Source organism: Mauremys reevesii, linkage group 6 (genome assembly GCF_016161935.1).
Source record: "Mauremys reevesii isolate NIE-2019 linkage group 6, ASM1616193v1, whole genome shotgun sequence".
NCBI lineage: Eukaryota > Metazoa > Chordata > Testudines > Geoemydidae > Mauremys > Mauremys reevesii.
In genome coordinates, this window is record NC_052628.1 from 105,039,823 (window position 1) to 105,055,006 (window position 15,184).

The 15,184-nt window shown below is 40.6% G+C and overlaps 1 protein-coding gene and 1 long non-coding RNA gene across 12 annotated transcripts in view; one reads left to right on the top strand and one right to left on the bottom strand.

Annotated features, from left to right (window-relative positions):
* The window catches only part of PTPRD (protein tyrosine phosphatase receptor type D), a 1,010,945-nt gene that overhangs the window by 375,210 nt on the left and 620,551 nt on the right, over positions 1 to 15,184 (top strand). The gene's annotated exons all lie outside the window — the stretch shown is intronic.
* Positions 1 to 15,184, bottom strand: part of LOC120407469 — a 155,052-nt gene that overhangs the window by 94,896 nt on the left and 44,972 nt on the right. Inside the window, exon 4 of one of the 10 annotated variants that reach the window (XR_005600003.1) lies at positions 9,513 to 10,696. The exons of the other annotated variants lie outside the window; for them this stretch is intronic. This is a non-coding gene — a long non-coding RNA (uncharacterized LOC120407469). Of the gene's footprint in view, positions 1 to 9,512; positions 10,697 to 15,184 lie in introns of those variants that run through there. 10 annotated transcript variants of the gene reach the window in all.

Sequence of the window (15,184 nt, forward strand, 5' to 3'; positions counted from 1 at the left end):
TGCTGTCTCTGGAAGTTCCTGGGACTTGTTGCTAACAAAGGGCCGGTTGTTGATCCTTCATGCCCAACAGGTATATAAAGCCCAAATGGAACCACAACAAAGGGGGGAAGGGGGGAGAAGGCCACACTGAAGCCAAGTAAGGGGATTCCATGCCCCCTGCACAGTGCAAAACATAGCTCCATGGTGGCTCTGTGGCCCTGTAGAGAAAGTTATTCGGGGTGGAGAAGACTGAAGGGGAATATAATCTGTCCATGAGCTATGTGGATCCACTGGGCAAAAGCCTGGAGTTGGAGACTTCAGGGGTTGTGGCTGCTACTACAACAGTTGTTTGAGTGTCCTGTGCTGTGCAACTGTGTTTCAGATCCTGCCTCAGACGTGAAGCAGGTAACCCTCACAAAGCCTGTTTACCCAGACTTTGCATGGAGGACCAGCATTTGGCCCTTAGACTCAGAATTGTTCCTTATTAATAGATACAGGGATTCTCTTATGATGGAGGTCACAGGTCAAGTAGTTGGGGGAAAGTTCATACCTCAGCGTTGCTTGTTTCTGGACAGAGGGTATAAAGAATATTTTAATCACAGTACTTTGTCAGTTAATCTCCATAAGCATCACCTTAAAAATGTCTTCTGTACTTTATATAGTAGTGAGAGACCAATTTTTGCCCATGTTAGCATTTGCTCTTTGAAGGATGGTCAAAGCTGGTCCAAGAAGATCCCAGTGGCCTTAAAAAACAGTAACATCTGCTGGATAGCAAGCAGCTTGTTGGCTGAATCTAGCAACTAGGAAGCTTGCTGTGGATAACTTTGCCCTGAGCAGTAGAAATCTTTGCATTTACTGGGAATGAGAGGATTTAAATGTACAGTAGGAAGGTCTAGTCTTCCAAACATACATAAAGTTTTGAAAAGATGCAAACCTTTTTGTAGAGGAGAAAAGTCCTTAAATGCCTGCATATAACAGTGAGGCAGTCAAATAGGCAATTATGAAGAAAAAAATGCTAAAGCTAAATGTCAAAAATGATGGTGACCTCAATGAGTTGCAGCATTTAAAAAATGTCCTTGGCTCACACTGAAGTGCAACTGCTAATGTGAACGTTTATTCATCCATACATGGAAATAATTAAGATATCTAATATATTTACAGATAAATCTGCTCGCTGGGAGATAACAACAAGCTGTCATTTTGAAACCAAGGGTTATACCCCCATGAAGCTTAGAAGTCATTTTTACTGGATGGTGCTGTTCTTCTGAAAAGAAGCAGTTACATCCTAATGCAAGAGTTATTGCCACAGATCTCTGTTTGTGAAAAAATATTTAAAATGATTAATGCTATAAAATATTCAGCTGCACTGCCATCTCCCCATAAAATTCTCTTTGATAAGAGGCTACCCTATGCCATTTTTTCCTTTGTACAAAAGGATATTAATACTTACATTACCTGCCTTGAAGGAATGTTGTGGGGAATAATTAATGTTTATAAAGCAAAACACTACAGCAACAGCAAATACTACTCTTTTTGAGCTTTGAGGATTATAGTGATGGGTGCTATGCGGATTTGTTTATTATGGAAGTGATGGTTGCAGTTCCATAGTTAAGGCTGAGTTGAGGTTTGCACTTAATAATCAACAAGTTACTTATCCCGTAAAATGAAACATGTATTTGGAAACACCTCTGTTTTCTTGGTTTCTAAGACTATCTCTGTAAGATGGAGTGTTTACATAAATCAGAAATGGCTCTAATTAGAATTTGAGAATTTCGCTTGAGTGAACCATAGACATGCTTTGGCTCTCCAGATCAGTTCAAATAAGTACCCCGTTAATATACCCAAGCCTGATCACACCGGCACTTACTGCTTCTGTGGCCCATTCACACCAATCTTGTGGCATAAAATAGCAAGCTCCCGGTAGAATGCCCCCTCAGAAACAAGATTTCTGGGCAGCCATTGGACAGCACCCGGTATAGAGAGCAACTGCTAAGAGTATATGGTTTGAGTCTGCTGTGCATTTTGGATCAAGGTTTAGATGGGTGAATATTTTACACTCACTGTCTGTCTCATCACTCATTGGAATCCCTAGTTTAAAGAAATCCTATTCAACATTGTTGTTGTTGCACCATTGATGTGTTGGGTGCTGATCTTTGCTTCTGTACTTTGACCTCAAACATCCAAAGAGCTCTTAGCAAGTTCTTCCCTTGCCAACATCTCCTCTCTAGTTTCCTGTTGCTCCCCAGTTTGTGCCCCGATCTCTGCTGTCTCACTTCTCCTTCTATCTCTTCCCTTCTGACATTGCCACTTATGCTTGGAACATCTGCCCCCATCCTACATGCAAGGAAATCTCGCTCTTTCTCTGCAAGATTCATTTCTGGTTAGTCTTCCATTGCTAACCTGCATCCCCAACATATAAAAAACCCAACAACTAGGAGGAACTAACAAAGTTTGTAATTCAACATAATTTCCCCCATACCTTTGTTCTTTGTCATCCATTGATGTGATTATTCTACACCTATGCTGGGTTTTCAAAAGCATTCACCACTGGCCTACCTCCGTTCCCATTAAAGTCAATAGGAGTTGGAAGTTTACTAGTGATGTCAATGGGAGTAGACTGTGGCCAGTGCTGAATACTACCGAAAAACCTTATGGCATAACTTCCCACATCAGGGACTTTTCAGTGTAAATCACCATGTGCCTCTCTGCAAATAATATAAAGCTACTGTTGTTGTTGTTGTTATGTATGTGAGAAGATAGGACTTAAATTTCAATCAGCTAATCATATAACTTTAGATCCAGTACTGCCAGGTTCTTAAAGCTTCACTTAAAACAGAGATTACAAAAACACACATAGTGAATGATAGTCTCTCTAAACTTCAAAGGAAGAGAGACAGCTGTGACATACTGAGAGAGTTGCTTCTATTACTTAATTCTGCCATAATGGGACTAAATTATGTTTTGAACCTGCTTCTTGGTCCTTTCTGAATTTAGATGCAATTTTAATGCAGGGTTCAATTTGAAATCTTTGAAACTTAGTAATAAGTAATGAGAGCAGGTCTATGGCTTGTTTGTTTGTTTGTTTTAAGAAAACAGTTAAAATATAGGAAATGATCAAATGTGGGGTAAGAACAGAAGAGGAAAGGAATTATGTCACTTATCACGCGCATATGTTACCATGCCTCTGTGGAGGAATGGAAAGAAAATAAACAGCATGCTGCCCCTTGTATTCACACAAGACTCCTTGATACAAGATGAGCTTTGAAAGAATCATCTTGATTTTGTCTGTGTCAGATTGGCGTCCCTGAATTGCAAAAATTGCTTTTCCAACTCTTGTGTAAATCTGACTAATCAACTAAAGCCAAGGCAAAACCTGGCTAATTTAAGTCAAGATTTCCTTGTGAATAAATAACATGCTGAAAGCTATTCAGCTCAGTTGATATCCCAGGCTGTGCTGATGTGAAATATATCACTGGTTCCTCCAGGACTTTGCCATGAGGTAGTTAGTCTGCAAAAGTTTTTCAAATAAATCGTTTGCTTATAAGATAAAAGCATATCCCAGAAAACAGGTGTGAAAGAAATAATTTGAATGAAACAACATAGGAACAATAAAGCAATTGTTGGGGCTCATGTCATTTCCAAAACCCACTGAAGCCACAGTAATAAGAACTATGCTTGATAGTAAATGTTTTCTAGATCAAGCCAAAAATTAGTTTGTTCATTGTTTCTACTCTATTTAAATTTCTCTACAACAGATGGTCCTGCTGCAGGAGAACCCAGATATAATATTTTACATTAGCCTTTAAACTTTTACCTCTCTCCATATAAGTTTTTATACTAACACCCATCATCATCTGAGCATCCTCCAGGTAAGATGGGCAAAGTGAGGTGCCTAGATGACTTCATGAGTACTTTGGCTCTTCTTTCTCTGGTGATGGGAGTGTTTTTAGGGTGGTGGACAGTTAATGTGACATTCTGGTTAGGGTGGCAAAGCTTTACTAAAGAGGACGATCTCACACAGTGACCTAAAAGTGCTCAGATTTTTGTCTAATGCCTCTGGAAGTTCATTCCACAGCTATACCCACTCATCTGAAAGTGCCTTATCTCTGGCTGTCATGTGTTTCATCCTGACCATTAGGATCTCTTTCTTCTCCTCACTTTCCTTCCTTTTCTATTGGTGCTTCATAGACGGTGATGTGGTATCTAATCTAGCTGCAATTTGAACCATTAATGGCTTGTGAATCAGGACCAAGACTTTGAACATGAAGTAGAGTTAGCAGAGGGAGCTGATCACAGGCTTGATGGACTCATGATGATTGAACTTGTGGAAGAGGCAGACAGCCACATTCTGTACAAGTTGGAGGCTTTACATCTTTTGGGGGATGGCCAGAACATAAGAATTTGTGCTTTCCAAATTTGTTTTCATTCCACAAAGAAAGAGAATAGCTTCTCAGAATAGCTGGTAGTCCAGTGTCAGACAGAATCAGACAGAGTATGGACTTGAACTTAGGTTTCACACATCCCAGGTGAATGCCCTAATCACCAGATACTTGGCTATTCTGGGGTCTCTTTCTTTGGTTTTAACCAGAAAATCTATCCAGGACCATACAAACCTTTGTGATGAAACTTTGGTCACAACCCATACATTTTTGCAAAAAATGTTCATTTTTGATGTAAAAAAGTTATTTTTTTGAAAATTTTTTGCTAGATTTCTAGCAAAGCCTTTAATATATCCCTCTGTAGATCAGAGTCACAGGACAGTCGCGGGTGTCTAATTGCAGTGTGGACATACCCTTAGAAACCAATAGATGATATTTGCGTAGGTTTGAAATCTCATCCATACAAGTGATTAGAGATTGTTGTGTCCTAAAAGGCTTATGGTTCCATCCAAGCTATGAAAAGAAAAGAGAATCTTTCACTGAAGGCTTATCTACACTTCTGCTTAAATTTATGTAAATTGTGTCGCTCAAAGGTGTGAAAAAGCCACTCCCTGAGCGATGTAAGTTACATTGACTTAAAGCGGTGTCCACACTGCACTATGTTGGATGGAGATGCTTTCCCACCAACACAGATTCCGCCTCTCATTGAGGTGGAATAATTATGCCAACGGGAGAGTGCTCTCCCACTGGCACAGAGCGTCTTCACCAGATGCGCTACAGCGGCACAGCTGAATCGGTGAACCTGTGCCAATGTAGGATATAGTGTAGACTAGCCCTAAAATAATTTGAGATTTGGACTCAAGCCAAAATTTATCAACCTTCATTGGGGACTTCTTCAGATAGATAATTTCACTATCTAGATAAGCTTAGTAAGCATTAAGATTATATCTACCTAAAACTTCCTCCAGACAGATGATCTGCCCCAGGCGGAATCCACAATAAGTAGTTGTCACTCAGCCAGGGAGCATCTTAAAAGTAACCTCAGGATAGAAATTATGCAAGAAATAAAATTAACTGTGGGTCAAGGGCATGGTGTCCCTGATTTGCAATAGTGCGTAGCATACATTTTTTTTCAAGTGACCATAGTCATCTAAAGAGATGCCAGATAGATTACTTTGGATATCAAAGTCCTCAGTCCATCCCGAGAACAGACAAAGCCCAAACAGTACAAACTCCCACCCCTCCCCTTTGCCTGGGCAATGTGCTTGGAGAGTGAAGATCTCTTGGAGCAAGAAAGTTTCCTTGACACACACACATCCTTGTTCACTCTCCAGAGATTGCCAACAAAGGTGACAATTAGTGGCATTTTGTTTATTTTTTTTAATTTTTGTGATGTGGACAATGCAGGGAACTGGACTCAGATCCCGAATTCACTTTAGAAACTGTAGGCCATGAAACAGCCATCAGGCAGCAATGGCTGTTGGTTACTACTGACCTGTGTTGGAAAACAGGTGACCCTTTGGAGAGGAAAGACACCATATTTCATTAGTATTCATCTCTGCACTCCATCCACAACTGATATCCCCCAGAAGGATAGTTTCAAGGAAAAAAAAAACATTTTGTTTTGTTGTCAGGATGGTACACGGAGCCCAGCTACAAATTCACTGCCGTGTTGAGGAGTTAATCAAGCCTTTGTTTATAATATATTCCCCTTATAACATAATTGTTATGTGACTGTTGATCTGAGTTTTAATTGCCTGATAAATTGAGTGTAAAATCCTGTGGTAGGGCAGAAATTAAAGGAAAGAGAGTTGTGCTCTGGCAATTTAACATAAAAACACTGACATTTTTTGTTACAAGGAGTAAGCATTAATTAGAATTTGACCTTAGATCTCCTGCAACCCCAGATGCCATTAGAAAATAGTGTCCTGTGTTTGAGCCAGACTGGGACATTTTGCTTCTTTGAATGCCCTTTCCACTGTGGTGACATACAGAGGTATATGTTTTGATGGCATTTATGGTAATCATGAAGAGTAATGGGTTTTGATAAGTGATTAAAGGAGCACTGTCAACTTACAAATCATATAGTGTAAACTAAACATTGCTAAACTTTGTACCTGTTTAGCAAATCTACAGTGTTGTTATTAATAAAAGTGAATAGATTTTATAAGTCCAATTTACTTGCTATTTGCAAGCTCTTATCCAATAGTTCACATGCAGGGCAGTCCCTTTTCCCAGTGAAGTGAAAACTTCCTGCTGACACTGTCAAAAGCACCAGGTTGTGACATGTTCTTCATGCCTTGTGCAACCATTCCACTTGTACATCATGTATCTAACTCATTCTTAATGTGTGGTACATAATTGTTTCTAGAAGGGCTGGAGGCTTTTCACTTTAGGCTCGGTTCAACAGCTTGTTTGCTCATTTTGTTTGTCTTCATTTTTTGTAAGGAGAGGTCTCTGCAAACTCTGTCATTAAATCTTATGAATAGCACACCTGTATTTTTGTAAAAATATGCATATGTAAAGTGATGGATTATTCTTGGCAGCACTGACTGACGCTTTGGTTTGAGGGAGTGAAGAAGGATAGACCAGAATGTGTGTGTGAGCACTGATTTTCTGTGGAGGTGTGGAGGCTTCTTCATCTTTTTAGTGTGTTGGAGAATCCCTCATTCAGCATCCCATATCCTCACTTCATAGCCCATCAGTACTCTTCCTTCGTCAGTGCTAGAGGGAGAGGCAATGTTTGCAAAGGGGTCTGAGGATTAAAAATGCCTTAGTAGTGCAAGAAAATACTTTTACATTACAGTGCACCTCCACTCACCTCCAACCCTTGTAGGGATGTGGTGACTCTGGAACACTTCCCGCCAATTGGAGGAAGAGAAATTTGAGCAACTGATACCATTATTAAACTCTTTAAAGTGTCTGTGGCGGGTGCTGTTCTTTTAACCCTATCCAGAGGTAATTTTAATACAAGATTAATTTTTAAAAAATGAACAAAATTGTTCTTCATGGCATCGTATGCAAAGAATAGAAAAATGAAGGGCTTTTGATTCACAATTGATTAAAAAATACCCAGCAGGTGGTAGTGCTAAATGCTAGAAGAGTCAGAGGGGAAAATTAATTATTAAAACTAAAATTTTAACTATATAATTAATGGGAGATGCATGCTGTGATGGATTGGATCACAGAAACCCCCTTGGGTTGCCAACTCATGTGCCAAGACTACTTCTGTCCCTGCTTTCCCTGCCAGCTTGGGACTCCAGCACCCTGTCTTGTTGAGCCAGACACGCCAGTCTGCTCCAACACAGACCCAGGATCTGAACCATGTGCCCCAAAGCTGCAGACTTAACTGAAAGTAACTTAAGAAGTGGTCCTGTCTTTAACACTTAGATGCCCAACTCCCAATGAGGTCTAAATGCCAAATAAATCCGTTTTACCCTGTATAAACTCATAAATTGTTTGCTTTCTATAACACTGATAGAGAGATATGCACAGCTGTTTGCCCCCCCCTCCCTGGTATTAATACATACTCTGGGTTAATTAATAAGTAAAAAGTGATTTTATTAAATATAGAAAGTAGGATTTAAGTGGTTCCAAGTAGTAACAGACAGAACAAAGTGAATTACCAAGCAAAATAAAATAAAAAACGAAAGTCTATGCTTGAATACAGATAAAACCTCACCCTCAGATGTTTCAATAAGCTTCTATCACAGACTGGACGCCTTCCTAGTGTGGCCACAGTCCTTTCCCCTGGTACAGCCCTTGTTCCAGCTCAGGTGGTAGCTAGGGGATTTCTCATGATTGCAGCCACCTTTGTTCTGTTCCACCCCCTTATATGGCTTTGGCACAAGGCGGTAATCTTTTGTGTCTGGCTCCCCACCCCTCCATCTAAATGGAAAAGCACCAGATTTAAGATAGATTTCAGTACCAGGTGACATGGTCACATATCCCGTGAGACCCCAAGTCTTCATTCCTCCCTGCCTGCAAACAGAGACATCCACAGTCAGTTGTCCTGGTTGATGGGAGCCAGCAGGATTTCAAACCACCATTAATGGCCCACCCTTTGCATAATTACAACAGGCCCTCAGAGTTATATTTCATATTTCTAATTTCAGATACAAGAGTGATACATTTATACAAATAGGATAACCACACTCAGTAGATTATAAGCTTTGTAATGATACCTTACAAGAGACCTTTTGCATGAAGCATATGCCAGTTACATTATATTCACACTCATCAGCATATTTTCATGAAATCATATAGAGTGCAACATCACACATGCCAATGTGGGCTAGATCTTCAAAAACATGTGTGTCTGTTGCATAGAGAACTACCATCTGTATGTACTCAGCAGGAAAGCACAATCAGGACATGAGTTCAATGCACTTTTTCAACATTAACTCCTGAGACATACATGAGCCAAAGCTCATTAACATCAATGGGAATCTTCCCGTTGACATCAGTAGATTTTGGATAAAGCCTTATGTGTACCCATCTACCATTGTTTGTTTCATATCATGGGCGATTCAGAGTCATGTTAAAGCCCATTAATGCTTCAGTATGTTGTTCAGTGCAGCACTGCTATACAAAGTTGATCTATCAGGCCCCTTTGTGGTTTGCCATGATGAGCACCTAGTTCAGTCTGAAACTTACGTGTGCAGAAGTACAGGTACCAAAATGTAAAGAATAATTTCTACCTGTACTTGGGAGATTTGTTTCAGCTTCATTGGTGCAAATTACGTTTTTTTATGCACATTTCCTCAGTCCTGACGCACACAATGTGTGTTTGAAAATTCAGCTTCATCTGCAGAGGAAAGAGCCTCCAGATGAGAAAGGAGATTCCCATTTTAGACTCTCTTTATTTGTAGATATTTTGTTAGTTATGGGAACACAGGGTTGGGGGATGTTCATCATATTATCTACAGAAAACTGCACTAAATCAACATTTCTCTTGATTTTTTTTCCAAAATTTGCATCTAAATATTGTAGTACATTTTAAAAAATCATGTGCCAATTTGAGAGAGAGCAATTACTGCAGGATTAAACAAAGTATTCACTTCATTATACAAAATCATAGAAATAGGATGGGGAGAAATTTTCTGGTATCGTGTTATGAAATAGCTTTACAAATTATTACTGTATCATCTGGCAAGAGCAATTTCTGTTGCTAATGGAATTTATAGGGCAGAAATAGGGATTCAAAGTGATCAAAGGTGCATGTCAAATTGGAAACCATGTAATAGATTAATGAGTGATTTGGACATCACCCCACTGGTGGGAAGGGAGCAACCTGAGAAAAGGAAAACACAAGAGTGAAGTATGAAGGTTTTATTGGCATGAATTTGGGATGGCCTCATTACCCACATCGCACCTCCTTTCCCTTCCTGGACAAGGGGATTTTTCCCCGTAATCCCCAGAATTGGAAAACAGTCTGGAAAGAAAAAGGGTAGCAAGGTGAACTCTGCATGTGGCTCTCTTCTTTCCCTGCTTGGCTTCAGGGAGGGGCCACCCAAGCAGAAAAGCGAGATGTCCCAGGGCAGTTTTGCAGTCAACAGAGTAAGGGAGGCCTGAGCCGTAGCTGTCCCACAGCAGCTGAAGAAATATCCTTTTCACAGCTGGCATGGCTCCCACTGTGAGATAATATTTGAGAGGAAGCTCACTAGGGTGCTCTCGGGGCATCGGTAGGACTCTCAGGGACAACCCCTTCTAGTGTTGTTTTAAAGGATTTTTTAAATAGAGTCCTCTTTGTGCTATAAATGACCTGACAGCTCCCTTCTTTTTTTTGGAGGGGGGTGTTAAATACAAAGTGAGGGTCAGAGGCAAAGTAGGTAGAAAGGCACTGTAACTCTTGGTAGGCAGGCCAGACTGGGGTTTGACAGCTACTGCTACAGCAGCACATATCTAAACTCTTCTAATTAGTTTGTTGCCAATAACATTGCATCTTCTTTTTGGCTACTTGAGTGAGTTCTTGGAGGCAGTCTCAGAGACCAAAGAGTGAATGAATGTAAATATGGAGACTAAGCTACCCTAGATGTGGTTGCTTCATGTCCTTGCTAGTGCACAAAAGTGTGGAGATACTTGCTACTTTTGCTTTAATCATCTTTTGCACAGCATAATGCATAATAGTGTACAGCTAAAGAGAAGTGCTCACAGTGTGAGCACCAGGGCTATTTTTAAAGCACACTTATTTTCAGATGGGACGCTAGAGGTGGGTCAGGATTGAAACAACTATTTCACATTTCCCCATTTTCTCATGAATAGGCTCATAACACATGGCAACTGCTGCACTGTGGTGTCCTCTTTCTCAGAAGTATCTCTCCTGGGGAACATTATATCTGGAAATAAGAAAAACAGATCAGCACTTACTCCAGGTATATTATGGACTGAAAGTAAAATACCAATCGTATTCCCTTTACCTCCAAATAAAAGAAGAAATAGAGCTGCTCGGACTACCTAAACCACTTCACCTCATTGGATTTCTCATCCAAAATATGTTGTATGGGCTCTAAGAACAGTTCTTTGCAGACACAGCTGTAATTAAGTCTCCAGACAGGAAGACAGACTCCACCAAAATCAATGCACAAAGCAAATGTTTAGAGTTGGCATTTCAGAACTGCTCTCAGATGCTCCTTGGTAAGTGTTGACACAATGATTGCAATATTTCTCCAGTTGCAATCTGCATTTCTCTCCTACCATCCTCTGCATGAACATAAGAATGGCCATACTGGGTCAGACCAAAGGTCCATCTAGCCCAGTATCTTGTCTTCTGACAGTGGCCAATGCCAGCTGCCCCAGAAAGGAATGAACAGAACAGGTAATCATCAAGTGATCCATCCCCTGTTGCCCATTCCCAGCTTCTGGCAAACAGAGGCTAGGGACGCCATCCTTGCCCATCTTGGCTAATAGCCACTGATGGACCAATCCTCCATGAATTTATCTAGGTCTTTTTTGAACTCTGGTATAGTCTTGCCCTTCACAACATCCTCTGGCAAAGAGTTTCACAGGTTGACTGTGTGTTGTGTGAAGAAATACTTCCTTTCATTTGTTTTAAACCTGCTGCCTAGTAATTTCATTTGGTGACCCCTAGTTCTTGTAAAAAGAATAGGAGTACTTGTGGCACCTTAGAGACTAACAAATTTATTGTAGTATAAGCTTCCATGGGCTATAGCTCACTTTCATCGGATACATGTAGTGGAAAATACAGAAGGAAGATATATATACATATATAGATAGATAGATATAGATATATAGACACACACACTCTCTCACACACACACACACACACACACACACACACACACACACGGAACATGAAACAATGGGTGTTACCATACACATTATAAGGAGAGTGATCAGTTAAGGTGAGCTGTTGTCAGCAGGAATGAAAAATAACTGTTTGTAGTGGTAATGAAAATGGCCCATTTCCAGCACTGGACGAGGAGATATAAGGAACTGTGGTGGGGGAGGGGGGATAAGCATGGGGAAATAGTTTTACTTTGTGTAATGGCCCATTCACTCTCAGTCTTTATTCAAACCTAATTTAATGGTGTCCAATTTGCAAATTAATTCCAATTCAGCAGTCTCTCGTTGGAGTCTGTTTTTGAAGGTTTTTTGTTGTAATATTGCAACTTTTAGGTCTGTAATCGAGTGCCCAGGGAGGTTGAAGTGTTCTCCAACTGGTTTTTGAATGTTCTTGACGTTTGATGTGTCCATTTATTCTTTTACGTAAAGACTGTCCAGTTTGGCCAATGTACATGGCAGAGGGGCGTTGCTGGCACATGATGGCATATATCACATTGGTAGATGTGCAGGTGAATGAGCTTCTGATAGTGTGGCTGATGTGATTAGGTCCTATGATGGTATCTCCTGAATAGATATGTGGACAGAGTTGACAATGGGCTTTGTTGCAAGGATAGGTTCCTGGGTTAGTGTTTTTGTTGTGTGGTGTGTGGTTGCTGGTGAGTATTTGCTTCAGGTTTGGGGGCTGTCTGTAAGCAAGGACTGGCCTGTCTCCTTGAAACTAAGCATTACTGTTTAGTTTATCATTTTGTTCCAAAATCTCCTTTAATGACACCTCAATCTGGGACAGTTCTTCAGATTTGTCACATAAAAAGAGTGGGTTAGGTTTGGGAATCTCTCTCACATCCTCAGCCATGATGACCTATGCAAAGAAGTAATTTAGTTTCTCCACATTGGCCTTATTGTCCTTTAGCATCTTGAAAGTGCTCCTTTAGCATCTCGATCATCCAGTCACCCAACGGGTTGTTTGGTAGACTTCCTGTTTCTCATGTACTTAAATATTTGCTATTACTTTTTGAGTCTTTGGCTAGCTGTTCTTCAGATTCTTTTTTTGGACTTCCTAGTTATATTTTTGCACTTCATTTGCCAGAGTTTGTTCCTTTCTATTTTCCTCACTAGGATTTAACTTCCACATTTTAAAGTATACCTTTTTGCCTTTCACTGCTTCTTTTACGTTGTTGTTTAGCCACAGTAGCACCTTTTTTGATTCTCTTACTACATTTTACATCTGATATGTTTCTAGTAACACCAACAAGAAAAGGTGCAGGTCACTGTTCATTAATGGCAAAATAAGCACAATAATCACTCGGGGCGGGGAAGGGGTTGTAACTACAGTGGTAATGTGAAAGTGGTTTGAGGCATTTTGCATGTAGAAGCAGTGAGGTGGATGTGGGCACCAGTGGCACTTACTATACCTGAAAAAGGATGGGACATGTTCTCCCCACAGTGCCAATCTCCAGATGCAAGCAGGTGCAAGGCATAGGCCACTCTCTCATCCACATAGGCGTGTCCATTTTGGAGTGCAAAGCACTGCTGAAAGCACCAAGCAACCACTCACATGCTCAGGGAGCACTAACACCAGCATTCTGCTCACCTCCTGCATGGTGCATTGTAATGAAGAAGGTCCCAGAGCACACCCTCCTCTCTAGTGCACCTTTAAGCCATGCAGGGATCTGCAGTGTTCCATAAGGGTCACATCCCCCCTTGTTACTGCAACCACAGAGGGTCCATTGACAATGAATATGGTGTAGTTCTGCTACACAAGTGGAGGCAAGATTTGAGTGGGCTACGTAGAGTGTTCACAACACTTTGTGTGGCAAGGAGTTTTGCCACATGACAACTCCCTGCATTCTAGTGTGAAGAGGCAGGTGGTGGTGTAACAGGGGTTAGGTGATATATGGATCCTATCCTCTCTTCAGTGGTAGAGGCTATATAACCTCAGGGTTGTGATAGTGGTTATAGATAAGCCTGAAGGTAAGGATTCTTTCCCCTGTAATATCTCTGCAAAGCCCAGCCCAGTATGGAGACTGAGGGCAGGTCTACACTACAGCCAGGATCGACACTCTGAGATCGATCCACCAGTGGTTGATTTAGCGGGTCTAGTGAAGACCCACCAAATCGACAGCAGATTGCTCTCCATTCAACCCCTGTACTCTACTCCCGACAAGAAGAGTAAGGTAAGTCAATGGGAGAGTTTCTCCCGTTGACCCCCCGCAGTGTAGACCCCGTGGTATCTCAACCTAAGGTATGTCGACTCCAGCTATGTCCAGAGTAAATTGACTTACCACGGTAGTGTAGACATAGCCTGAGTACTATCTTGAGGCTTTTTCCCATGTGAGTAGCTATAATCCATGCAACTTGTTACTTTATATCTATATGGAGAATATATGTGCATGTTAACAAACTCTTGCTGAAATCTTTAAAAATAGTTTCCATTCTCTCTTTTGAAAACTTGAAAAACTTTTATAATTTGAAAAAATATGAAGGGCACATCCATTGGTGTTTGTTTCCCATTAAAAATAAGGGGAAAATTGATGTTGAAATATGGCAGACTATATTAAGATTATTAATTTGAGTCCATCCCAATTCTTTCAGTTCTCAGTGTGACTTCTATTTAATGCATACACAGAACAATCAAAACTGGATTAGTTTACAGAACGAGCACATTCAGAGTTTTATCTTTCCTCAATAAACAGATTTAACCTGAGCGGGGTTGTACATTGATTGATGGAAGCCTTAATAATTTCTTTTACCTAAGTCAAACACTCTCACTCAACCACTTCTGCACAGTCACAACACTCTGCAGTTTTCACAGCTTTCTGATCATCTTTTTTTCTTCTTTTTTTTTTAACATAAATAAAATTGTTTCCAGGATCCAACAGCTGGTGCTTGCTGGCTGAAGGAATGAACAGGAAGACAATGTGTTCACAGGATTACAGAACAGGCTGAGAGGGAGAATTTATGCAGAGTTTTATAAGCTTAGTGAGGCAGAAAATAGATTGGGGTGCAGAGAGGAAATAATGTGTCAGTCAAAGCTAAGCTTACAGACATAAGCTTCCATAACACAAGAGCAGTCATTTGCTGTCTTGGCTCTTGTAACTTCAACAGTTACCTCTAAGTTCGGGTGGAACTGCTGGCAGATGTTTTCATGAGATCTTACTCTTAAGTGACTTTTACTACAAGTCTGTCTTTTAAAACCTGCAACTGAGGCAAGACACAGCAGCAGTTTCACAGGCCATCTGGAAGGCATGAGAGATGGTGGATTGCCTTCAAAGATGACTCCTAAAGATGGAGCGAATCCTCCAGCTAACTTGACCATTATAGGTTTCTTATGAAATCTTGGATTTTGGTGTCTCTGCCCTTTTATAGCTTCATCTTAATACAATGAGCATCTGTTTGGCATTTGTGAGTCACTGAATTTCTCTGCAATGCTCATGTGTGATTGGCAGATTATATGCTCATAACTTGTAGTGTATCATAATACTGTCTAGCAAGTTAGGCTTGAAACTGCAATCATGTTCTTT